The sequence below is a fragment of the Mustela nivalis genome, assembly GCF_964662115.1.
Source record: "Mustela nivalis genome assembly, contig: HAP1_SCAFFOLD_2635, whole genome shotgun sequence".
Lineage (NCBI taxonomy): Eukaryota > Metazoa > Chordata > Mammalia > Carnivora > Mustelidae > Mustela > Mustela nivalis.
The window spans coordinates 1-25,057 of NW_028134030.1; the positions used below are offsets into that span (position 1 = coordinate 1).

Consider the following 25,057-nt stretch of genomic DNA (forward strand, 5'->3'; position numbering starts at 1 on the left):
AGAAGAAATTGTGGTAGAAGCGGCAGCCTGAGGGAAGAGAACAGGCACGGACTGTCTTTGAACTGCAACGCCAAAGAGAATTTTAAGGAGATGGCGTGCAGGGGGGTGGGTCAAAGAAGGGTCGAGAAGAATGAGGACTGGGATGAAGCCTGGATGTGGTGATTAAGAGGTCACTATGACCTTGGAGGGGGCAGTCTTAGTGCATTAGGATCCAAAGCCATATAGCAAGAGATGGAGGAGTGACTCGGTGGTCAAGAAGTATAGTGAACAGAAATTACACTTTCAGGAAGTTTCATGGAAAAGCTTGTTTTTGTTTTGTTTTGTTGCCTTTGACCCAGGGGATTCTTATGCCCTGAGGAAAAGGACATAGATCCAAGAAACAGAGGAGAACAGAATGACAGAAGAAAGATCACTGATGGGGGCGCCTGGGTGGCTCAGTCAGTTGAGCTGCCTTCAGCTCAGGTCATGATCCCAGGGTCCTGGGATCGAGCCCTGCATGGGGCTCCCTGCTCGGCAGGAAGCCTGCTTCTCCCTCTCCCACTTCCCCTGCTTGTGTTCCCTCTCTCGCTGCATCTCTCTCTGTCTAATGAATAAATAAACATCTTTAAAAAAAAATCACTGATGGAGGAAAGCCTTGGAGCAGGCTGGCGAGAGGCAGCTATGTGTGCGTGAAGTGGCTGTGGGTGGAGAGGGCCTGGCGTGCACAGGAGAGCCCGGGTGCCGAGGGAGCTGAGGCAGCTGTGTTGGAGTCCCCGCCCGCAGGAAGAGAGGGTGTCTGGGGCTTGACGAGAGCTCAGTGGGTCTGGGACAAAGATGGTGAAGTAAAAGGAATGCTGAGCTTCTGGCAGGACACACTTGGGTTTAGCTAATGTGATTTGTAGTGGAACTTGTTGCCCCAGTTTTGTGACTTTCTTCGGAAACTCTTGGCAGTTAAGGAGAAGATGGGAGTGTTGCACCTGCTCAGAGCAGGGAGTGGGACAGGGGGAGAAGGGGCGGAGTCAGCCCCAGTCCCAGGACCGTGGGTCGCCGGGGTGGTGTGGAGGCAGGGAGGCCGGCCCGTCAGCATGGCCCCCACTGAAGCGACAGCACGCAAAAGCCCATGGACTGCAAGGGCGACAGACCTTTCACTGCACAGGAAGGAAAGGAGGTGGAGAAGGCATACGTGCCCCTTCAAAATAATGAAAATGGAATCATTTTCCCTTTTTCTCTCTCAAATTAAATCAAACTCAAAAAGCCATGACAGACAAATCGAGGGCATGATGGCCTCAAAGGAGTGAAAGGGAGAGGGGGCGATGGTCCAGAGTGCTGGGTGGTGTGGGGAGGAGAGAGTCGGAGGATGGCTAGGGAGTAGGGCAGCCCAGGCTGGGGAGGACCTGCATGGCCCTCAGCGAAGAGGTTTAATCCTCACCTCCCCTTCCATGCTTCCTCTCTCCAGGAACTCCTACAGGCAAAACAGGATCTTCAGGATCTGCTCATCGCCAAGGAGGAGCAGGAGGAGCTCTTGAGGAAGCGGGAGCGGGAGCTCACCGCCCTGAAGGGAGCCCTGAAGGAAGAGGTCTCCAGCCACGACCTGGAGATGGACAAGCTGAAGGAGCAGTACGACGCAGAGCTGCAGGCCCTGAGGGAGAGCGTCGAAGAAGCCACCAAGGTGAGGCACCACGCCAGGTCTGGCCAGACCCCGGGCATCAGCTTGGGGACAGACAAAGGGGCAAGACCACCTCGCCCACACCCGTGCCAGTCGTTTTCCATTACACAGTGAAGCTCAGTTTCATCAGATCATGGAAACAGAGCTTGGCAGGGCTGCTGTTGACCATCTTGAGTCTGTGAATCTAAAAATTGTTACATGGGTGATGCTTTCACTCGAGGTGAGATTTGGAGGCCCATGCGCCAGCCTCTCGCAGAACCCAGAGCTGGACCCCTCCGGCTGCGCCTCAGGGTCAGCGACCCGGGGCACCGTGTGGCTTTGCTAATGGGGCAGGGTGGCAGGCTGGGCCCAGATTTCTGGACTCCATCCCTGCCCCTGCCTTGGCCGGTTCCTTTTGACACGGGACGCCTCCCGTTGCACAGTTCAGGTTCTTTTCTCAGCAGAGTTCCATGAGGGCTAATGGGCTGAATTGTCCAAACCCTCGCAAGATAATTCTTCTCTTAATTGAATTCTTGGCTCCTGCGAATAGATTGAAAAATTATGTTGAGGTCTTTTGAAGGGGAATATGCTCCGAAATACCATGCCGTCTTAAAGGAACGAGAGAAATGACAGAGCATGAAGTTTTTAGAGTCTTTGCAATGCACAGGTTAGAGATGTGAGGAAAGAACTCTTGATGTTGTTGCTGTGTCCTCCTGTGACGGTGACAGCAACAGCTCTGAGGGAGTAGGGCCCCCTCTCTCCCTGAAGTTCCATAGTGATTCACTGGTTTTCAATTACGGCATGGTAATTGCAAATGACAAGAAGTGAAAGATGGTTTTGTTTGTTATAACAATAAAAAGTCTGGGAAATAGTCTGTTTGGGGTTGTTATAACCGAGACTGTTTTTTTAAAGCTCTTCTCGGTGATTTGCCTTAGTTTTTGTTTTTTTGGTTCTTGTTTTGTTTTGTTTTGTTCTTTTGCTTTTTCTGAGATATGCTTTAGTTTGGGGGAGAAGATGGAAACTGATTTAATTTTTTGTTGCTTTGAGAGGATGTGTGTGTGTTTTCCCATCTTCAGTTCTTTCTGGGCAGCCGCCTGGTGTCCTCACTCCAGGCTTTTCTGGGCTGTTGTTTCTTGGGGGACATGCTAGGAGGCTACTGAGTAAGATGATTCTTCTTTGAACCCGGCGTGTGTCCACCACCTCCAGACCTTGCATCAAAGCTCAAGTTAACATGGGTGATAATGAAGGGTATTTGAGGAGGGAGTTTGGGGCATGTTTATAGTGATTTAAATATAAGGATAGTTAAGCTTGTGCCACACCTGGGAGGCAAGGGGTTTTGTTAGAAGCTTCTGCGTCCTCTCAGAGACACTGGAAGTGGGGAAGGGAAGCAGGGTAGGTGAGTGGAACGGAGATAATCTGTAGAAACCTTGCCTGTTGCATTTTTACCCTTCCAAAGGTCAGTACTGGATGTTAATTTACAGCATTTTCATTATGTCTGTTCGAGAAAGATAACTTCATTGACCTGTACCGGTCTGTGAAAGAAGTAACAGGTGAGTTCACCAAGATGCCTGTCGTGGGCAGAGAACATAGGGTTTCTGAGCGCCTGGAAACCCACACAAAGGGGTTCCCTGTAGCATCCAAAGGGGTGCATGCCAGCTTTGCCCCAGGTCATTTTCTACAAGGTTTTTGGCATCTTTTCCTGAAAGGACAAATCTGATCATGTCAGCCTTTGCCCAAAAGCTCTCTTGGCTCACCATTGCCCCAGACATAAGTTCAAAATTGTTAGTGTAGTAGGTCCTTTCTCTGCCTAACCCTGCCTCCAGAAAACTCCATATTATTTTAGTCCTTTCAACTCTGTGCACATGTGGACTGACTTCCTTCCAATTTTCTGCCTGACCATCTTCTCATCCCTTAAGACCCTCCCCAAGTGTCCTTTCCCCTGTGATGGTGACTGGGTACCTCCCTCCTCTCGGTGGGGTTAGTGGCACCCTTCCATAGGGTTTTGGTAGCTCCCTGCTTATTCCTCTGCTGTAGTTTATAACATACCATGTTGTAATTCATCCTGTCTACTGACTTTACTAGACTCTGAGCTTCTTCAGCCAGGGGTCATTTTTATCCCCTCTATTTTTTTCTCTAGAGTGGGAGTGGCAAACCCAAGTACCTCAGGGCCCAAAAGGGACATAAATAAGTGGGCCTCTGGGTGTGTTGTTGGGGTAATAGTAGGGCACGGTGGAGACCTTGGCAAACTAGGAAGTGTGTAGGGTCTTTGCTATAGGGTCAGTTGCTTCTACGCTGCTGTTGAAAGTTGTTAGTCAAGGGATCCTGGGCCCATGTTGCAATCTCTCTCTCTCTCTCTCTTTTAAAGAAGCCAGATATCTGGATGTTGATGTGAGATTTCCTGGCTTTTAAATCAGTAGGAAGAGAATGATAGGGGCCAAGCTCAACCCATCAGCACATTGACTGCATGTGTGTGATCCTTGTCTCTTGAGTTTAGCACAGTGACTGGCACACAGCTACATCTGTGTGATGTCTGATGAGTGAAAGTAAATGGAAGACAAATTCTCCTCTTAAGTAGATTATCAGTCCCTGTGGCATGGTTCCTGTTGGGTTTTCTTCAATGGTGATGTGGAAGGTCTTTTAAGAAACCCTGCTATGACTCTGTGAATCTCTGTACCTTGCTTTTGTGTTTCCATGCAGTTTCTTAAAGAGCATCACGATTGTCTCTTTGCGGCAGTTAGCGTTTACTTCTGAAGGTGGTTGCTGAACAAATGTGACAGAATCATATCTAATGGAAAAAATTACGTCAGTCTAGTGGACAGAAGCTGCCTTTTTATTAAATGATTTACATGTGGGTATCTAGAATAGAATTTTAAGATTATTTTATAACAGAATTTTAAGATTATTCTATTAACTACTTGGAGGAGAGTGAATTAAATATATTCTTAAATATATTTTTAAACTTGGTAGAGTGTCTCTTAAATGTGTGTGTGCACAAGCCTTTAACCTTTTCTTGCCCTAGGTGAGGGACTCCTACCACCACTGTGACTAAAAGACTTACTTGGTAAGTCTTAGGAGGCAGCCCGACTGTCTGGCATTAGTGTTTCTGATTTTTGCCAATGTCCTGGGGCCTAAAACCCCTTAAGTGCTATCTTATAGTTGTCAAATAACAAATATTTCATCCTGGCCTGAGCTTGAGCACTTAAAGTTTTACATTACTGTGACAATTGGTGAAAACTGTTAGGTTCTGTTACAGACATTTTACAGGTATTCCAAATAGGTACTCTGTAAGAGTGGTTTGTGTAGACTTAAGCAGCTACGCCTTTTTAAGAACAGGTTGACTGCTTCCCGGACGAGAACTCACAAGTGCTGTGGTTTGGGGGGATTTCCTCAAGCAGAATGAAGCAGATCTTTCCCTCCAAGCCGTGGTGGTCTGGGTCCCTGGGTGAGCTACTTGAGTTCTCCTCCCGTAGGGAGCTGGATCTTCATGTCTGTTGGAAAGGTGGGTTCTGTCAAAGGACATTCTTTCAAAGGACCTTTAAGGACTTTGACACCATATTTCCTGACATACTCTTTGGGTTATAAGGCTTGTTCTAGTTTTGAAAAGGAGATGTCCTTTCTGTCCTTGAGTCTGTGGCCTTGGCTGGGACCGAAGCGAAGAAACGGGCAGGGAGTGGGGTTGGGAGTGACTGCTGTCTGAGAGAAAAATGAAGCGCGTCTAGCGCATTAGTTTCTCCTTCCCACCTGCAACTCCTTGTGCAAAAGAGAAGGGCAAATGGTTTAGTGCTTTCAGGTTTTCTAGAGAGTGGGCTCCGCTCAAATGTCCAGTTCCTCCACGAAAGGCCCCTGGTTGCTTCTTGGGCCTTACCATTTCCAGGGACCTGTGAATGCTGGACATTTTGTCCTGGGTTTTATCTCCCCCGTCATACTCAGGACTGTCGTCATTTCCCATTTGGCATTCCTCATGTGTGTGGCATTTACTTGGAGGTCAGTAAACGTTTGTGGATCACAGGAATAAACAGACAAAAGGGGAGATTCCCTTTGAGTCCTGACAGTCCTAAGATGTTAGAGTGTTTTGGGGTCTCATGGATGAATTCGAATGGTTTCTTGTGGAAATGACTAAATCTTGTCTGTGGGGAGCACTGTCATCATGTTAGTGTCGATCTTCGAAGGACTAATATGTGTCTAAAAGACACAAGGCTTTTGAGGGTGTTGAAGGAGCCACTTTTAATTTTTTATTTTTTATAAAGGTTTTTTTTTTTTTTTTTAAGATTTTGTTTATTCATTTGACAGGAAGAGATCACAAGTAGGCAGAGAGGCAGGCAGAGAGAGAGAGGAGGAAGCAGGCTCCCCGCTGAGCAGAGAGCACGACATGGGGCTCGATCCCAGGACCCTGAGATCATGACCAGAGCCAAAGGCAGAGGCTTTAACTCACTGAGCCACCCAGGCGCCCTGCCACTTTTATTTTTGTATTGTATGGTATGACTTCTGGGCCAGGAGGCTGTTTTATGACCCCAACAGACAGGTTAAGCGACAGCTACCTCACTTGTGAGTGGATGAGTGGATGAGGGGAAGCGGAGGGACGATGAAGATGTGTGGCCGACTGCCACCGTCCTTCACTTATCCATTTGTATCATTTGTAAATCGAGCATTTACAGATTTACTTACCGAACCATGGCCAAGTGCAAGGTGTTATGAAGGTTATGAAGATAAATCAGATAAATGTACCTTCCAGAAGACTGTAGGGGGGAGGAGTAACACTCGAGCTGACTACAGAGGAGGAAAGAGCAGATGCCCCAGACATCAAGTGCAGTAGGAGGTGGCCTGTGCTCAGGAGAGGCAGCGTGTAGGGGAACGTGAGTGGTGTTCGAGTGTGGAGGCCAAGCACGCCCGAGGTACTGAGTCCAGCATATTCAGCACCTCGTAGGTGGGAAAATGCAACGCGGGTTTGGGCTGGAACCTTGTGGAACAATGCAAGTTAAGATGGGTACGGATTAAAAGAGACTTTGGAGAGGCAGAGTCCCAGATCCAACACGTGGACCATATTTGGATCCCAATTCAAACAAACCAATAGCAAATACACACACACACACACACACACACACACACACACACTTGAAATCATTGGAGTTGGGGCGCCTGGGTGGCTCATTGGGTTAAAGCTTCTGCCTCCGGCTCGGGTCATGATCCCAGGGTGGAGTCCCGCATCAGGCTCTCTGCTCAGCAGGGAGCCTGCTTCCCCCTCTCTCTGCCTGCCTCTCTGTCTTCTTGTGATCTCCGTCTGTCAAATAAATAAATAAAATCTTAAAAAAAAAAAAGAAAGGAAATCACTGGAGTCATTTAAACACTGTTTCTTTATTTAAGGATTTCAAGAAATAAAGTAACCAAAAGTTTTAGGGGTGACAATAGTGTTATTCTTTTTAAGAGTCCATTATCTTTTAAGGAAATTTACCAAAGTATTTTTAGGTGCGATGGTAGGCTGTCTGGAGAATTTGCTTTAAAATAATCCACTTGGGGAAAAGTACGTGGAGGTGTGGAGGAAACAAGATTAGTCGTGTGTTGCTATGTATCAAAGCTGCGTGATGGGTAAGGAGCTAATTCTACTATGTGCTCTACTTTTGCTAATGTTTAAAATTTTTTATAATAACACACATTTTTGGGTTTGTGTGTGTGTGTGTGTGTGTGTGTGTGTTTTAAGAACACAAAAAGACTTTAAGATAGAAAAGGTGAGGTGGAGAGGGATAGGAGAACTCATTGAATGCCTCAATGCCATGACACCTGAGTGGTTTTCAGTTGGGGAGGGCACATTTACTTGGTGTTTGTTCTAGGGACCTAGGACAGGCTTTCCTAGCCACTCCACGAGGGTGGGGGCCACTCCTGGCAGACCGGGAAGGCTTCGGGTAGGAGAGGTGGGGGATGACGCAAGTGCAGAGACGTGAGGACAAGCAGCCAGGTCCAGGAACAGGAGAGCAGGCACAAGAGCACTGGATTTGGTTTAATGAATGATATATTTGAGAAACTTCTAGAAACAACCTGTTTTTGCATTTACATATTTATATACAGATCTCTGTGCTTTCATTTTGTTTCGCTCCCTAGAGTGTCTGTCATTCTAACATTAAGTCCACGTTTTAAATTTTATAACGCTTACATCAATTTTATTCAAACTCAGTAATGTCGCAACTTTTTCTCGCCTCCAAAGCTGCCCTCAAATTATGACTTCGTGTTTGTGTTTCACCGAACAATCTGGAAATGTCGCTCAGTCTTACAAAAAGGAAGACATGCTTCAGTGCCTTTCCTGTGTCATTTCTAGATTTTTATTCCCTCTTTTCTTACAACCTGTAAACTGTTTCTTTGAAAGCAAAAGGTTGGGCCCCCTGGGTGCTTCAGTGGGTTGAGCATCTGCCTTCTGCTCAGGTCATGATATCAGGTTCCTGGGATCGAGCCCCGCATTGGGCTCTTTGCTGGGTGGGGAACCTGCTTCTCCCTCTCTCTCTGCCTACTTGTGATCTCTCTCTCTCTCTCTGAGAAGTAAAGAAAGAAATAAATAAATAATAAAATAAAAGCAAAAGGTCAGCAGAGGGTCAGATGGCAAAACCACTGCTAATCTCAGGATCAATGGAATTGCCTCCCTTAAAGATAGGGTTGTTTCAGGGGAAAATCTCATTTCTGTTTTCTCCATGGGAGTCAGGATAGTGAGAGAACCTGTAAAAAATCCCTATTTCCTCAGCCTGCTCCCTTCAGGTACTCCGCTCATTCTGCATGACCGCTGTTGAGAACAGAAGTGGCAGGGCTGCACTTGGCTGGGTAAAGGGAAGTATCTCTTTTCCACCGACTCACGTGTGCCCAGGGTGGCCTAGAACTCTCCATCGGCAAAAGTGAAATGGGGAAGATTCAAGGTTATTAAAGGTTAAACAAGATTCAAGTTTAAAGATAAAGATAAAGGTTAAAGATTCAAGGTTAAACAAGGTCTCCTTTCATTTCTCTTCTCTCCAGTTCTTTTTCCTGAAGAAACTACTCTCTTTGTCATTGCATTGCTCTTTTACATTCTGTATTGATTAAAAAGTAGTTGAATAGGGGTGCCTGGGTGTCTCAGTCAGTTAAAAGCCTTCGGCACAGGTCATGATGCCAGGGTCGTGGGATCGAGCCCCGCATCAGCAGGGAGCCTGCTTCCCTCTCTCTCTCTGCCTGCTTGTGATCTCTGTCTCTGCCAAATAAATAAATAAAATCTTAAAAAAAAAAAAAGCTACATAGGAGGCATGGTGTGATGTTCTAGCATGTTTGTTTGGGAACCACGGTGTAAGCCCTAGATGTGCCCCCTCCCCACTGCGATTCTGACCCCAAGTGTGGGGGTCCTTGGTGAACAGGACATCTCTGCACTTCACTCCTGGTGCTTTAACCGAGCTGCCAGATTCACTTGCTGTGTTTGTGCAAGACAGAGTAAGAGTTCCAGAGACAGCCATTCCCTTCTCATCAAACGTGGGAGTATGCTTTTGCGGTGTCAGTCACTGAGAGTTCAGAGGTGGGCGCACCATGGTCTCTAGCTTCGAAGATCGTTTACAGTCTTGTAGGAAGAAAGCCTTGCAGGTAAGAGGATGATGTTTTGGTGCTGTGGTGGAGTCGCAGGCAGGTGGGGCGAGCAGGAAAGTTTTACTGCTTTGGGTGGCAAAATTCAGGAGAGAAGTGGCACGTCCATCCATTCTGTACCTGGACACCCTAAGTGTCTCCTGCGTACCAAATACTTAAGAATTAGAAGTGAAAAAGAGAACTTGCCTCCCCCAGGACCTTTTCAAGCCTTTCTGGACATTAGCATCCCTTAAAGCTGCTATCTTTGTACACAGCAACTTTTAATAAACTCACAGTTGACAATTAGAAATCCTGGACATTTAAATGCCCTAAATGCAAGACCAAGAAAGAACGTTGACCTGGGAGAGGAGCTAAAATAGATTGCATTTATTTAAGGAGTCAATTAGATTCCAGTTGCAGTTAAGATTTCCAGAGGGGAGGACCTCATAAAATAAAGTGGTGGGGCGCCCGAGTGATTAAGTCTCTGCCTTTCGCTTGGGTCACGATCTCAGGGTCCTGGGATTGAGCCCCACATCAGGCTCTCTGCTCAGTGAAGAGTCTGCTGCCCCCCCCCGCCCCGCCCCCTGTCTCTCTGTCTACTTGTGATCTCTCTCTCTGTCAAATAAATAAATAAACAAATAATCTTTAAAAAAAATAAAGTGGTTACAAGGAGGACCTCGATTTCCTGGTTCGGACAGCAGCAGTAACGGAGCTCTTCTCTCGGGAATCACGGGGGGATTTGGCTGCTGCTGTTCTGTGGAGAGCATCCCAGAGCAGGAGGAAGAAATGATGCCAGATTGCATTAGGAAGGTTCCTCACACAGGGATGGGTAGGACATCGGCCAGGCTTTAATGATGATACCTCGAGGCTTCATGGGTGTGGTTAAGCAGGAGGGCGTTTTCCTGCAGCTCCAGTGGGAGGGGTGGTGGAGGTTTCAGGACACCCAGAGCCCTCCGATGACCCAGAAAATCGCAGTGAATTCTCATGCAGTGTGAAGAGAAAGTGTTGAACCTTAATTGGGTGGGGAAGGCAGTAAAAAAAACCTTACCCTGGCCTCAGGAAGGGTGACACAACAGCCTAGTCTACAAGTCATGCTGTCCCTGTCTTGCCTGCCTTGTCCATTTCCCACGTGTACTGAGGCTTGACCAGAGGACGAGGCTCAAGTGATTCAGGAGATGTGACGTTGGCCTCAGTTCCTATACTTGGGAGTGGGTTGTTGATCTAGCCACCCAAGTGTCCCTACAGTTGCATTTTTAATGGGGTTTTTACCTTCCCCTCTCTCTGCTGAGGGGCAGAAAGGGAAAGGAGTAAGATTGTGAGGGCCCCACTTTTGGGGGGGGCGGGTGAGGTTTTGCTCTTTGCCAGTACTAGTTGCTTGGATTTATAGTCTGTGTGTATGAGCAAGTGCATGAGGGTGGATAGGGACCCTGGATTGAAGGGAGAAGTTTGCTCCATGGGTGGTGAGGTTTGTAGGAGGAAAGTTGTCATTTGTTTCTTGTCTGCTAAGGTGGTTGAATGTCTCAGTGCTGGAAATGCCTTCATGCATTTATAGAAGTAGTGAGAATTTCTCTGTGGTGTGCTTGCCTGTCTCCCCAAATGGAAGGAATATTTTGAGGTCTCCGAGGCATCCATAGACGCTACTCGGAGCTCAGGTATGTGAGTGAGACAGGAGCAGTAGCCTCTCACTGAGGGCCAGTAACCAGATGCGTGCCCGGGCATGAATACGGTCAGCCCACGGACTGGGCTGTGTAATGAGAGGGTCTCTTTTCAATAGCAGGGACTGTCGCAGCCACTAGAATATTGCAAGTAGTTAAATCCTTAACATCTGAAAGTAAAAACACTTTAATTTTATTACCAGAAATCCTACTTAATCTGTGTTATACTTTCCCTGATCCTCTATACTCTCTCTGACCCTCTAAACTCTGCCTGATGAACATTTTTCTAAAGACCTGCCAAGATCATTAAGTAGATTTCTACTTGGTGGAAAAATTTGGCACTATTATTTGATCACATTAAGCAGAAAACGGAACATGTCATAAGCTTTAAGTCCATTAGAGAAGGAGCAGTGTGGACACAGAAATAGGTACAACATCCAAACAAACCCGGATATACAAGGCCGTAGTGGTAGCCAGCCTCTGAGATGACCCCCGGTGACCTGGGCTTCCTGGTACTCTTGCCCCTTCGATGTCCCCTCCTGTGTTGAATAGGGGTGATCTGGGTGACCAGTAGGAAATGGTAGAGTCTGACTTCCAAGGCCAGGTTATAAAAGACACTGTAGTTTCTTCCTTGCTTCCTTTTGTGTCACTTTCTCTGGGGGAAGCCAGCAACCATGTTGTCAGGACCCACAGGCAGCCTGTGGGAAGTCCCTTGTGGTAAAGGACTGAGACCCCATCAACAGTCATGTGAGTGCGCCATCTTGGAGCTGGATCCTCTGGCCCCACTCCAGCCTTCAGATGACTGCAGTTTTGGCTAGCATCTTGACTACAATTTCTTTTTCTTTTTTTTTTAAGATTTTATTTATTTATTTGACAGAGAGAGAGAGAGATCACAAGTAGGCAGAGAGGCAGGCAGAGAGAGGGGGAAGCAGGCTCACTGCTGAGCAGAGAGCCCGATGCGGGGCTCGATCCCACGACCCTGAGATCATGACCTGAGCCAAAGACAGAGGCTTAATCCACTGAGCCACCCAGGCGCCCCTTGAATACAATTTCATCAGACAACCCAAGCCAGAGCTCCCCAACCAAGTCACTTCGAGATTCCTTACCTTCAGAAACTCTGTGAGCTAGTAAATGGTTAGTGTTATTTTAGGCTGCTGAGTTCGGGGACAGTGTGGTGTCTAGTAAAAGATACCTAATACCACAGTTTGACAAAGCCATCTCTTCTGTGTCGCTTTTCCTAATAGCTTACTGACTCCAGCAGAAATACAGCACCCTGCCACACTGCTACTCTAATTCTTGTGTCCTTGGACCGTTCCTGTTAAGTCATAGGTCATTCTCTTCAACTGGAAGGAGGGACCATCTTAAACGCTTTATATTTCTGACACTTTGTGGAGTGCTCACTAAGTAGTCTCTGTGTGAATGAATCAGAATGTACCACAGCGAAACAGAATATCAGCTTAAGGAGAGGTCGGGGTTCTCAGTCTGGGTCTGCGATGGACTTCCAGAAGTTTTCTGGTCCTTGTTTTTAATTCCTTTTTATTGTAAATGGAATACCGATCGTATTAATAGAAACAAGCCCAAAATGAATGCATATGTGTATATGCTTGTGCAGGTAGGTATTCAACTTGTCAGGTATTCAATTGCTCAGGAAGGATACAGAGCAGTAAATGGTGATTGCCTTTGGGAACAAGCAGGCGGATGGATTGAGAGGAAAACTCTTTAAAAATTGTGTATAAAACCTTTCATACCGTTTGAGTTGATCCCATGTACAATGAAATGGGGGTACAGATCTGTGCCTCTGCTAGGTGGGACACAGGAACCCCTGAGTTTAGTGGGAAATGATTACTTTTTGTCCCTGGAGTCTCTGTCTCTGCCTTGTCCTTCACCTTCCGTCTGCTGCCAGGGTCCGTGGCTTCGGCGCCCGCGGCTTCCCTTCCATTGGCCCATCTCCTTCTCCGTGGCTGCCGCCGCAGTTCAGCCTCCTTAAGGTCAGCCTGGGTGGTTGGTGATGCTCTTCCTGTTTCCCCTCCTGACTCCGCCCCTCCCCATCACTCCCTCCTGCTGCAGGTGCAGCTGCCCCCCCGCAACCCCCCCCCACGGCTTCCCTCCTGCTACAGAGTGCTGCGTAAGCTGCCTCTCGCCTGCCTTTTACGCCCTGGTCCTCACTTCACCCTTTCTGTGGTGAACCCGGCACCGGTCACACTAAAGCATCTCTGTTGCCTCCAGAAAACTGTGTGTTTCTGTCAAACTCCCGTGCCCCCAGTAGCATTGCTTGCTGCCTCTGGGCCTTTGCTTTGAGGTCCCCTTCAGTAGACAGAGTCGAGACATGGGCTTGGTCTCCACTGCTTAGCAGCAGGGAGATCCTTTTTTGGGGTACCATATTTTATTTTGTAGAGTAACATTGCATTTTTTAAAAAATTCAGTTTCTGTGCACCAGTCAGCAAAATACCCTCAATTTTTCTCCTCCTCTCTATCCTTGTAATTCCTGACCTCTTTGGGAGGTAGTCTGTGTTGGGGGTTCTTAGCTGGGCATGATTCTGCCCACATGCCCTGGGGGACATTTGACTGCGTCTGGAGACAATTTTGGTTGTCACAACCAGGGCAAAGCTGCTGGCATCTGGTGGGTGGAGGCCGAGGATGCTGCTAACCATGTTGCAGTGCTCTGGACAGGCGCCTTCACCATGTGTTACTGTTGAGAGACTGGAATCTGCATGTCTAGTATGGGTGTATGAGTGTGCGCGTGTATAGATTCTTTGCTTTTTACACAGATGAAGGCTGTGTGACCTTAAGCATGGCAGGTGAGTGATGACTGCATCCTTTGGGGCAGACCACATCTGTCATCCCCAGAATCCTCCTCTCTCTATGGGGAAAGCAGTACTAACAGAGCCTGTCTCCCAGAGTCATATGTAGTCTGGCGTCAGTCTGTCTTTTCTGATTTGCTTTCCTTTGTCCTCCTCCTGGACTTGCCCTGTGTCCCCTTGGCCAACCCTTGCCATATGTCCCCTGTTTCAGGTCATGTTAGTTGTCTGTCTCCAATGCCTCTCCTGCCCCAGACCCCCTCCCTGTCTCGGCCAGTTAGAACCCCGCTGTCCCTTTGGACTGAGTTCATATGTCCTCTTCCTGTGGTCTTGTAGCTGCTGCCCTTTTTTTTAAGACCCCCAGAGCCTCTGTCCCTCCGGGAACATGTATCGTTTCGCCTTGCCCATAGCTGTGTATTCACTAGGCATCATGAGAAGTGAAGGCATCCAGCATTTTATTCAGAAATACAAAGGGGCTGACTTTGTCCCATGTAGGTGGGCCAGGAAAAGGGACTTCCCCAAGAGGGCATGAGACATGGACATGTCTTGGGAGCATGAAAGTCAGTGAGGTGACTTCCAGGTGGGAAAGGGCATTCCGGACGGAGGGAACATCCTGAGCTGGAGATAGGACACTCTGCGTTGTTGCCTCCTGAGACTTTTAGGGATACCCGTTTTCCCTGTTTATTTTGGTATCCTCCATGGTCTCACCCTAGGCAACTGATAGATGTGTTTGCGTGTTCACGTACTTCCTTACTCAACAAAATATTTTTGAGGGCTTCTATATTTGCCGTGAATGGATTGAGGCGCATCGTCGGTGGCAGATGGATCCCAGGAGAAAGCCATTGGAGGGGTAGGTGTCCTCTGCAGCGATGAGACGTGACCTAGTGAGTTCTGAGCTACCGATAAAGTCATGTGTTCGTGGTGACCACACGCTCGGATCCTGGAAGTGTGTGTAAGCACAAGTCAGAGGCAGATGTAATGGAAAACTCCTCCTGCCCCAGGGATCACTGGGGAACAGAACTTGTTGCAGCCAGCATTGTTCGGCTGGTTTCATGAGAGACCAAATAAAGGGCAAGATGTCCGTTCCACAGGGTGATTGCAGCAGTTTTCGTCGTGAAGAACAAAGTTAATGCTGTGTTGTCGGCAGCGGGTAGGAGTTGGGTGGGAGAAGGGACTGGGGAGAGGTTGGTTCCTTTCCTGAGAAATTCCAAAGTCGCAGATGGGCCTTATCCTCAGGGAATTACAGACGGAGGGGAAAATATAGCCAAGGGCACATATTTCCCCTTTGAACACTTCTCCTCGTCTTCTTTCTTTTTGTTAAGATTTTTTGTTAAATTTCTGCATATGTTTCTCAAGTGTGTGGTCCAGAGAAGGAATATTGGCTGTGTCTGGATTTAGGGAAACTCTGAGTCCACTTGCGGTTAGAAAAAAGGGCTGGATGTGCATCAGAGACTTTTGGGAACAAGACAGGAGAAAGTCAGGCAAGTAAATGGCAGAGCCCCGAAGAGGTGGCGTTGAGAAGGATCTGAAAGTATGTGGGCAGATGTGGCATAAGAGGATGTGAAAACTTTGTCTTTTCCATCCCTGCGTTGCCCAAGAGCCTAAAGATGTGTGTCCTGCACCAGGAGAAGTGTGGCCAGATGACTAGGCCTCTGATGCCTGCAAATCCAGTTGGAAAGCATGGAGTTCTTCATGGCTTTGGAGCAATAGCCAAAGCATTAAAAAGCTCTGGAAAGTAGGCATCAGGGTTGTCCTCCAGAGTCTGTTCAGGGAAGTCTCTAGAGCCAGCTGGGTTTATAAATAGGACTCCGGACTTGAGTCCAGCATGTGCCAACTCCAAAGGAGCGGTACGCCGTTGGAATCCCACCCGCTCTCTGATCTGCAGGGTCCTCTCTGCCTGGCCAGGTGTTTTCCTTCTTTGTCTTCCTGACTTTGTGCGAGGAGCAGATTCCCACTGCTGCTTTGGGACTTTGTGTCTTGAGGCTCCAAGCTGCTGGGCGCTGATCTGGCCTGCTCAGCTTCCTGCTCCCCATCCTGTTACGACCGGTATCCCTTATAGCCCCAGCTCGCTGCCCTTCCCCGTCTCCGTCTCAGTGCCCTTCCGGGCAGAGGCAGATGCGTGCACTGTGTACCGTGAACTATCTGCTGCTGAACTGGGGAGAAAACGTGGCTGGCAGGTGGTGACCTCTGTGGCTGGCTTGGGCCCCGTGGAGAACCAGGGTTAATGATTTACTGTACCTCTTTGCAGCCACCGATGTTGACCTTGACACAACTCTGGTGGAAGTGAGTCAGAGCCTGGCCTGGCACTGAGCTAACAAAATAATATGACTCAGAAATAACTTCTTGTTGAGAGGTGGCTGCTGTCTCCGTGTTTACAGTGGACATTCATCTACATCGGTCATGACTGTGTCCAGCAGGGGACAACTGTTTGCTCACCATATTCATGGTGTCCATGAGATAAAGATGTCATCCCAGGTCAGGAGACCTGGCTTCATGTGGAGCCACTCCTCCTGCTAAAGAACAAGAGCTACATTGAGAGCTCGGTGGCAAGGCAGGGGGACAGGCTCCCGGCCAGCCTACACCACACAGCCTTCATTTTAAATTCATAGCCCCTTTTCTTCCTTTCTTTTTCCTTCCTTTGTTCCTCCCTCCTCCCTTCCCTTCTTCCTTCCTACCTACCTTTCTTCCCTCCTTTCCTCTTTCCCTTCCTTTTTTAAGATTCCATTTATTTATTTGTCAGAGAGAGAGAGAGAGAGAAAGAGCACAAGCAGAGGGAGAAGCAGGCTCCCCTCCCCACTGAGCAGGGAGCCTGGTGCAGGCTTGAGCCCAGGACTCTGGGACTATGGCCTGAGCTGAAAGTCAACCCTCTGAGCCCTCAGGCGTCCCCAGCCCCATTTCTTGAGCAGGTCTTAATCTTTTACCACAGGTGCTAGGTGAAGGTAGAAATGCGTAAACTTCCTAATGTCAAGTCAAAAAAGCATGCCTGCTTCTAGAGGCACTTTGTTTGGGAGTGGGGGAGCTCTCACTGTAGAATTTGCTCTCTCCCCTCCCTGAAATGAAAGCAACCCAAAGCAATAAAGAAAGTGGGATTAGAAGTTCTAGTTAGCTCTTGGATAAGCCTAGGCTGCTAGCAAATACACGGGGAGCCAGAGGCAGCCTTACGTGTCAGGGAGTGGTCCAAATGACCACGTGTTGGGTCGCACATGGCTCTCTGAAGTAGGAATGCAGTCATTTCCCTATCCAGAGCTGCACGATGCCCTAGACGGTCAGCTGCCCTTCTCCTTCCCCTAGACCTCCAGGAAGGCACCATGATTCGGTTAGAGATGGTCCAAGCACATAGTGTTTGGTTCCTGGTCATACTTTTTCTAGCACACTGGCCAGCAGTCGTCGGCAGCCAACCCACACGGACTCTGTAAATACACATGGACTTCTGGGGAAGGCAGCTGGGCCAAGACGGGAGCGTGTGGAGGATTGGACTGACAAACACAGCAAGCCAGAAAGGAGGAGAGGAGGAAGAGGAAGGACAGGAGCTAGAAGGGGCAGGACCGGGGATGGGGCCAGTGCCCAGCTACAGGGAAAATCAGCATTAGAAACGGGCAAGAGGGACAGTTGTCAGTTGGAAGTGTGATGGGCGCAGTGAGGTGCGGTAGAGGTGGGAAGGAAGAAGGATGGCAGGGGGAGGGGGAGGGGGTGGCGGTGGTGTGGATAGGAAGCTGGGGGCCTGGGAACATCAGGACACGAGAGACAGAGGAGTCGGGAGTTTGAGCCGTGGTCTAGAGGGTAAAGGGAGGAAAAATGGCTCTGAGAGATCCAAGCAGGGCGGCAGAGGATGGAGCCTAAATGAGCTCGGTGCCATCCCGGGCAGGGTTTCTGCCGCAGGGGTACTGGCCCACAGTGATCCTAGGTGCAGAACAGCCGTGTTGGCTGCACTGCTGTGTTAAAAACATGTGGTTACTAAATAAAGGGCTTTGAAAATAAAATGGGAGGTGTGAGAAGCTAGAAGAGGATAAATGGACCTTTTGTCACCCAAGATGGATGACCTCTGCCTCCCGATTGTAGGGACTGTCGGTAGCATTGAGCCTAGGTGTGAAAATGTGCATTGGATTTAAGGTTTTAAAGAGTTCCAAGTGGCATTCATGGGTCTGATGAAGCTAGGCCTGTAGTCCAATAAGTGGTAGCAGTCTCTTTTGGTCTTTGAGCAGGTGTTTAAAGAGACACCCCTGGAAAGATGTCAAAAGAAGAATTTTAATGATTCACACTTAAATAGTCACTTTTAAAAAATTTACACTCCAGCCGAGAATTCATACAGCCTTTTCAAAAGGAGGAGGACACATTCTTGGTTACCAGTGGTCTGTCTGTGAGCTTGAGGCATTGCTCCGTGGGTCTAGGAGCTTGTTCCTACCAGCTGGCTTACGCCCATTTCCCTTCCTCATGAAACCAACTTTCTTTGATATGTTCTCAGAGATTTTTTCTTCCTTCCAAGTCATTTCTTGATGAACAATATTGTAACAGCTTTCCTTTTGTATCTAGACATTATCAGATCAACCAATAGTATCTTATTAGTTCTAAATTTTGCGGGATGGGGCAGTGGATTCCTTGGGATTTTCTTTTTTCTTTTTTTTTTTTTTTAAGATTTTATTTATTTATTTATTTGAGAGAGAGACAGTGAGAGAGAGCATAAGCGAGGAGAAGGTCAGAGGGAGAAGCAGACTCCCCATGGAGCTGGGAGCCCGATGCGGGACTCGATCCCGGGACTCCAGGATCATGACCCTAGCTGAAGGCAGTTGTCCAACCAACTGAGCCACCCAGGCGCCCTCCTTGGGATTTTCTATATTGACAACTACATCATCTGGGTTAGTTTTATTTCTTCCTTTCTGATCTGTATGCTTTTTTTTTTCCTTTTTCCTGCCCTACTATGCTGGCTAACACTTCCACTACTCTGCGGAGGAAGAATGGTGAGCATGGGTATCTTTGCCTTACTCCTGATCTCCTGATCCTAACGGGAAGGCATTCAGTCTTCTACCATTAAATCCAGTGTTATTTATAAGCCTTTTGTAGGTGCTCTTTATCAAGTTTAGGATGTTCCCCTCTAGTCAGAGTTTTCTGGGAGTTTTTATTTTTGTTTGTGGTTTTTATGAATGGGTGTTGCATTGTGTCAAATGCTTTTTCTGCGTCACTGATCTGACCATGTGATTTTTCTGCTGATTTGCAAACATTCAACCAGTCTTGCATTCCAAAATAAATTCCACTTGGTCTTAGTGTTTCATTCTTTTTATATGTTGCTGAATTCTACTAGCTGTTATTTTGTTTAGGATTTCTGTGTCTATACTTGTAAGGGATATTGGTCTATAGTTATGGGTTTTTTTGCGAATATTCTTTTGGTACCATTTTTGTCTGGTTTTGGTTTCACAGGGTAACACTGACCTCATCAAATGAATTAAGAGTGTTTCTTTCTCTTCTGTTTTTTGGAAAACATTGTGTGGAATTCATGTTTATTCTTCTTTAAACACTTAGTGGAATTCTCCAGCAAAACCATGTAGGCCTAGAGATTTCATTTTGAGAATTTTTAAATTATGAATTCAATTTCCTTAATAGGTATGGGACAGGTAAATGATCTGTTTTATCTCGGGTAATCTGTGGTAGTTTATGCTTTCGAAGAATTGGCTTATTTCTTCTGACTTGTCAAATTCACGTAGATAGAGTTGTTTGTAGTGTTCCTATAGTATCCTTTTGATGCTTCCAAGTCTGTGGCAATGCCCTGTTTCAATCTTGATATTACTAATTTGTATTTTATCTTTATTTTCTCATTTTGCCAGAGGTTTGTCAATCTTACTGATCTTTTAAAAGAATCAGCCTTGGGGCGCCTGGGTGGCTCAGTGGGTTAAAGCCTCTGCCTTCGACTCAGGTCATGATCTCAGGGTCCTGGGATCGAGCCCCACATTGGGCTCTCTGCTCAGTGGGGATCCTACTTCCCCCTCTCTCTTTGCCTGCCTCTCTGCCTATTGGTGATTTCTGTCTGTCAAATAAATAAATAAAATCTTAAAAAAAAATCAGCCTTTTGTTTAATTTACTTTTTTCCCTATTGTTTTATGTTTGAAGTTTCATTGATTTCTGCTTTTATCTTTATTATTACCTTCCTTCCGTTTGCTTTGAGTTTATAATGTCCTCCTCTTTCTAGGTTCTTGAGGTGGCAGCTTAGATCAGACTTTTCCTCCTTGAATTTTCCCCTCAGCACAGATTTAGCTGTGTTTCATAAATTTTAATATGTTGTATTTTAATTTTCATTCAGCTAAATGTATTCTTATTTCTTTCTTTCTTTTTTTTTTTTTAAAGATTTATTTATTTATTTGACAGAGAGAGATTACAAGTAGGCAGAGAGAGGCAGGCAGAGAGAGAGAGAGGAGGAAGCAGGCTCCCTGCTGAGCAGAGAGCCCGATGCGGGACTCGATCCCAGGACCCTGAGATCATGACCTGAGCCGAAGGTAGCGGCTTAACCCACTGAGCCACCCAGGCGCCTCTCTTATTTCTTTTCTTTCAGGGTTTTTTGAGTCTTACATTATTTAGAGGTGGGCTATTTAACTTCTAAGTGTTTGGGTATTTTCCTCTTGTCTTTTCTTTTGATAACAGTCGAATTCCATTGTGGTCAAAGAACACACTTGCTCGATTCCACTTGTTTTGAATTTGTTGAGATTTGTTTTATAGCCCAGGTTATGGTTTATCGAGGTATATGCTCCATGAATTCTTGAAAAGAATGTATATTTTACTAGAAAAGGACTTTAAAGATTATTTATTTATTTGAGAGAGAGAGTGAGCGAGCATGAATGAGGGTGGGGGAGTGGGAGAGAGAAAGGGACAAGCAGACTCCCCACTTAGCAGGGAGCCTGACGTGGGCTGTATCCCAGGACCCTGGGATTATGACCTGAGCTGAAGTCAGATACTTAACCCGACTGAGCCATCCAGGTGCCCCAGAAAAGGACTTTAAAATAGTAAATATAGATAAATCTCGGGGTTAAAAATAAATTTTTTCTTTTTCCTGGGCAATGGATTGTTTCTAGTTGGATAAGCCACTCAGCCACTCACAGCCTTAGTTATATCATCAACAGAATGAGAATGCATCCTTTTTATGATTTACAAACCCATCTATATTTGCAAATTAAAATTAAGTGGTAGAGGATATATAAATTATCATATTTGCCATTTTCCCCATTCAGGTATAATTTTAAGGAATTTTTCTGTTTTATAGTTGCTTTAGTAAAAGAAATCTTAGAAAAAGCATGCTTTCAAATAATTTGAATAATGCATAAGAGCATATGATAGGAAAAAATAAATGTTTCTTTTTAAAAATTTTTATTTATTTATTTGACAAAGAGAGATCACAAGTGGGCAGAGAGACAGGCAGAGAGAGAGGAGGAAGCAGGCTCCCCACTGAGCAGAGAGCCTGATGCGGGGCTCGATCTCGGGACCCTGAGATCATGACCTGAGCCCAAAGCAGAGGCTTAACCCACTGAGCCACCCAGGCACCACAAAAATAAATATATGTTTCAGCTCATACTTTTGACAAATGCATATTTTCCTCTCACAATATATCTGGAGTGTCTTTCGGTGAATAAGTGTAGAACATCTGCATTTTCTTTATTGGCAGCAACATAGCTCCCTGGACAATGATTTAGTAAGGGTTTAGCTACCTGCTACCTCTTCTGGTGCCCCAGCCTCATGGAGCTCTAGCCTAGCATTCTCCTTGTAGAGAAATCAAAAAGGTTGCCAAGGTAAGTCAGCAAACCAGGCCAGAATCAGGAGGGCCAGAATTTGAGTTTATGAGTAGCTGAGTCAGGGGACTGGAATCAGAGGTGAGGGCAAATCAGGAGCAGAGCCCAGACTACTTAGACAAGCTGAGAGGATGACCTTTTTGGGTCAGCTGCCTTGTTGATACTACAGGACAGGGTTGGGCTCACTTGTGCTGAAGTCTGAAACTTTATCTCCCACAGGGCTTGGCTACCAGATGTGGCCAAAAAATTTGGCCCAGATCAAGCTTCCCTCCCTCTCCTGTATTAAGTTACCTGTCAGAAAAATGTAAACCAAACCTTAGGGTTCTGTGACTCTGTTTTTCTCTGTGGAAATGGGAATGGTATCATTGCAAGGGTCAGGGAGAGGGTGGGGAAGAAAGAAAGAAGGAGGTGGTTAACTAACAGTGAGTAAAAGAGAAACAGTGTTGAAAAGCAAGAAAGAAGATGGATGCTTCTGGAAGAAGTAAACTGTTATTATCATGATGTGTGCTAGCTTCTAGCTCTCAGGTTAATCTGCCAATCCTCCTCTGCCTCATTTCTACTATCTGAGTCCTTAAACGGGAGTCCCTGCCTGTAGCCATGGTCGGATTGAATGGGTGAGAACAGGTTGTCAGGCGTGACTTTAGACATTCATACCAAATGACCAGATGAATATTGGAGACATTGAAAATCCAGAGGGGTCGAGGTCTTAGCAGAGTGGTAATTGAGTGAATACGTCCATCTAATTTATATTGAGAGTGACCATGTTGAGTTTGAAGGGCCTTTGGGACATCCAAGGAAAGGTCTTTGGCGCAAGAGAGAAACTAGCTGGAGTTACCAATCTTGGTTGGCCCCAATGGGCACTTGAAATAGTTAAATGATCCTAAAGAAGAAGCTGTTTGAATTCTGCCCTAGTTTTATATTCCCACTGTGAGGATGTGTTCTAGAGCTTCTTACTGATGTCACAGCAATTGTAGGCTTGGCCTTGCCTGCCATGCTTGAAGTACTGTAGAGATAATTCATGTCTTTGGCACTGTTTTTCCCAGCACAGTTCAACTGTTTCCTGGTGCAAGCCAAGATTTTAGCAGAGGAAAGCTTTTGAGTGGACAGACTTAAATACAGCACAACCACACTAAACTCTAATTGCACAACACATAGAAAAGACTAAGATCAGATACCCTATATCATGTGCGTGTACTTCAGAGAAGTCGGGTTGAGTTTGGAAATTCATATATATTATGACGATCTGAACCACCACTCCTTGGGGGATGAGTTTTTCAAGATTATAAGTGAGTTCCCAAGAACAGCTTTTCCTTTCTCTTCTTGAGTTTATTTAACCTCCTTAGTTTTCTTTCCCTTGAGTCAACATTACTTTTTTTCAGGTATGCAAAGTCAAAAAAGCTATTAAAGAAGAAATTTGGTTTATTTTTGTTTCTATGGGCAAGAATAATGGTTAGTGGGAATATTTGGCATACTGGCTTAGACTACCTTTTTTTTTTTTTTTTTGCTTGTTTATTCTGTTGGCTGTCTGTCTCATTCTAGACTACATTTAAAAAAATACTAATGTTTTTAGGAATTTGAAGGGGGTGGTATTCTCTGATAATTGGTAATAATATAATTTGTCATTGGGTGTTACCAAATAAATCTGTATACTTTTTGTTCACATGATTTATATTTTTCAGAGGGCCCAAGGTGGGGCCACCTGGGTGGTTCAGTTGGTTAAGCATCTGCCTTTGGCTCAGGTCTTGGTCTGGGGTCCTGGGATCGAGCCCTGAGTGGGGCTTCCTGCTCAGTGGGGAGTCTGCTTCTCCTTCTCCTTTTGCCCCTCCCTGCTCAGCTCATGTGTATGTTCTCTCTCTCAAATAAACAAATAAAATCTTTAAAAAAGAGAGAGAGAGAAGATGGCCCAAGATTGAGGCAGGTATCTATATGGGACTGGGTGATTAGAACTGTGTTTAGTTGCTAGCTTTGTAGATAGTGTTATTGAGAATCTTGCCTGTACTGGCTTCTTCTTATAATGTGCAGGTCTAGAATTAGAGGTCATGTGTCCAAATGAACTAGAGTTAGGTCCAAGTCCAGGTGCTGCCAGGTATGAAAATAAAAGCCTTAAGATAGCCTTTCTTAGGGCACCTGGGTGGCTCAGTGGGTTAAGCCTCTGCCTTCGGCTCAGGTCATGATCTCAGGGTCCTGGGACAGAGCCCCGAGGAGCCTTCTTTCTTCCCTCTCTCTGCCTGCTACTCTGTCTACTTGTGATCTCGGTCTGCCAAATAAATAAATAAAATCTTAAAAAACAAAAATAAAAAAAGAGTCTTCCTTAAAAGAGTCTCCAGTATTCTACAGTCTCTGTGTATACATACAGAGTATATGAAGTGTACAAGTTTTTGTAGCAAAAGATGTTTTCATTTGTTTAGGGTATGTATCTAAGAATGGCATCTTTGTGTCATATAGTAACTCTATGTTTAAATGTTTGAAGAATTGCCAGACTGATCTTCAAAGTAGTTGTGCCATTTTATATTCCCACCAGCAATGTGTGAGGGTTCTAATTTCCTTACATTCTCCCCAGCATTTATTATTATTTATCTTTTGGATTATAGCCAGTGTAACAGTGTGAAATGGCCTGAATTGTGGTTTTGATTTGCATTTCCTGATGACTCATCTTTTCATGTACTGATTGGCCATTTATATGTCTTCTTTGGAGAACTGTCTGTTCAGGTCCTTTGCCCATTTTTGAATTGGATTTTTAAAAAATTATTAAATTGTAATAGTTCTTCGTATATTTCAGATATTAGTCTCTTTTCCAAATATATAATTTGCAGATTTTTCTCTCAGTCTTTGGATCGTCTTTTCACTTTCTTGATGCTGTCCTTGGATAAACAAACGTTTTAAATTTTCATGATGTTGAGTTAATTTGTTGTTGTTGTTACTTGTATCATATCTAAGAAATCATTACCTAAACCAAGGTCATGATGACTTACTCAGCTAAGGGTTGCTTTTTTTTTTTTTTAAGATTTTATTTATTTATTTGACAGAGAACACAAGTAGGTAGAGAGGCAGACAGAGAGAGAGAGGAGGAAGCAGGCTCCCTGCTGAGCAGAGAGCCCGATGCAGGGCTCGATCCCAGGACCCTGAGATCATGACCTGAGCCGAAGGCAGAGGCTTAACCCACTGAGCCACCCAGGCGCCCCTCAGCTAAGGGTTTTATTATTTTAGTTTTATAGTTTTTATAGTTTTGACTCTTACATGTAAGTCTGTGATCCATTTGGACTTAATTTTTGAGGATGGTGTGGGATTAAGGTTCTAATGTCTTTTTTTTTTTTTTTTTTTTGCATGTAGATATCAGGTGTCCCCTCACCATTTGCTGAAGAGGCTGTTTGTACCCTACTGAATGGTCTTAGACCTGTCTGCCCCCATTAAGGTGTACTTCCCAGGCCCCTTACCACCTAAGTTGTTTCCTGGACTTTAGGTTTGGTGATGAGGCCTGGATGTGAGGAAGTTAGAGCATTTCCCCAAAAGAGACTGTTCAAACCAGAAGGGAGTGAGGCAGCACAGGAAAATTCAACTGTTGTGGAAAACAAAGAGTGCCACCTTCCTGACTGTCTGAAGGTCCCATAGGCACATATTTGACCCTGCTCAGCCTGCAACCTTACTGAGGTCCCT

The 25,057-nt window shown here is 45.9% G+C and overlaps 1 pseudogene across 1 annotated transcript in view; it reads left to right on the top strand.

Moving 5' to 3' along the window:
- Nucleotides 1-1,435: 1,435 nt before the first annotated feature.
- The window catches only part of LOC309858493 (cingulin-like protein 1 pseudogene), a 51,104-nt pseudogene continuing 27,482 nt past the window's right edge, over nucleotides 1,436-25,057 (top strand). The window contains exon 1 of the transcript XR_014316648.1: nucleotides 1,436-1,648. The product of XR_014316648.1 is annotated as a cingulin-like protein 1 pseudogene (transcript). The remainder of the gene's footprint in view (nucleotides 1,649-25,057) is intronic.